The sequence below is a fragment of the Chiloscyllium punctatum genome, unplaced genomic scaffold (genome assembly GCF_047496795.1).
Source record: "Chiloscyllium punctatum isolate Juve2018m unplaced genomic scaffold, sChiPun1.3 scaffold_1666, whole genome shotgun sequence".
Classification (NCBI taxonomy): domain Eukaryota; kingdom Metazoa; phylum Chordata; class Chondrichthyes; order Orectolobiformes; family Hemiscylliidae; genus Chiloscyllium; species Chiloscyllium punctatum.
This window is the reverse complement of record NW_027311400.1, coordinates 27,702-28,821: the sequence shown is the minus strand read 5'-3', so window position 1 is coordinate 28,821 and position 1,120 is coordinate 27,702. Positions and strand designations below refer to the sequence as shown.

Sequence of the window (1,120 nt, the reverse complement as noted above, 5' to 3'; positions counted from 1 at the left end):
CTCTCGAGTTGCCGCCCGTCGGTCTCCGAGCTCCGTGCAGTAGTGATCCCCAGCGAACTGCCAGCAGGGCGAACGAGCGATCCCGCTCTCGGTCGGGGCGCCTGGCGTCGATCGGTGGTCGGTGGCTTGCGGGCAAGCTGCGCTGTGAGTGTGGGAACGAGTATGACGAGCCGTTGCCGCGACTCCCAGTCCACCTCGGCGGTGGCTGGGCCGGGCGGGCGTCTGCTCGGGCGAGTGCCGCCCCCGCCTCCTCGCAGGAAGTCCGCTCGCCGACACGCCGCCACGTGCACGCGTCAGTGACGCTGCCGAACCGATGGCCGGTGCCCGTTCCCGCCTCTGCTTTTCCTAGGGCAAAGCTGCTGCACGCCTCGTGATACTAGGCGGGCGACATGGTGGCGGTGATCCTGCCTCCGTCGCTGCGGTGCGTTGGGGCACGCATCGCCTCTTGGGCGCCCTGTCCTCCTCCCCCCAATAGACGTATGTTTCTGCGGGCCGCACCAGGATGGTGCTCCCCATCGCTTCACGCCACCCTGCTCCGCCCGCACGCCGGCGTGCAGGTGGCTGTAGCTCAAGGTGGGGAGCGTATGTGCGGTCCGGGTCGCTTTCCTCTGGCGAGGGAGAGACCTAAAACAAACTCAGACAACTCTTGACGGTGGATCACTCGGCTCGTGCGTCGATGACGAACGCAGCTAGCTGCGAGAATTAATGTGAATTGCAGGACACATTGATCATCGACACTTTGAACGCACTTTGCGGCCCCGGGTTCTTCCCGGGGCCACGCCTGTCTGAGGGTCGTTTGGCAATCAATCGCACTCGCCTTGGCTGGCGAGAGCGCGGCTGGGGTGTCGCAGAGGACCCGTCCTCTTTGTCCCCCTAAGTTCAGACTCCGGAGCCCTCCGGCGTCGGAGCGCTTGGCCTTTCCCCCCCACCCTGCACATTCCGTTCGTCAGGCTCGACGCCATCCCCCCGCCGGGGAGCGCGGCCTGGCGTCCGTCTGTGTCGTGGCAGTGGGGCCAGCACGGCTGTCACCGGTCCCAGAATGGCTGTCGGTGGTTCACACTGTGTGTGTGTGCCAACCCTCCTGGTCTCTGGGACACGGAGCTGCCACGAAGTGTTGAGC

At 66.0% G+C, this 1,120-nt stretch overlaps 1 non-coding gene across 1 annotated transcript; it reads left to right on the top strand.

Annotated features, from left to right (window-relative positions):
- Window positions 1–641: 641 nt before the first annotated feature.
- Window positions 642–795, top strand: LOC140475450 (5.8S ribosomal RNA). The gene has a single exon (XR_011959984.1). It is a non-coding gene; the product is annotated as a 5.8S ribosomal RNA (ribosomal RNA).
- The last annotated feature ends 325 nt before the right edge of the window (window positions 796–1,120 follow it).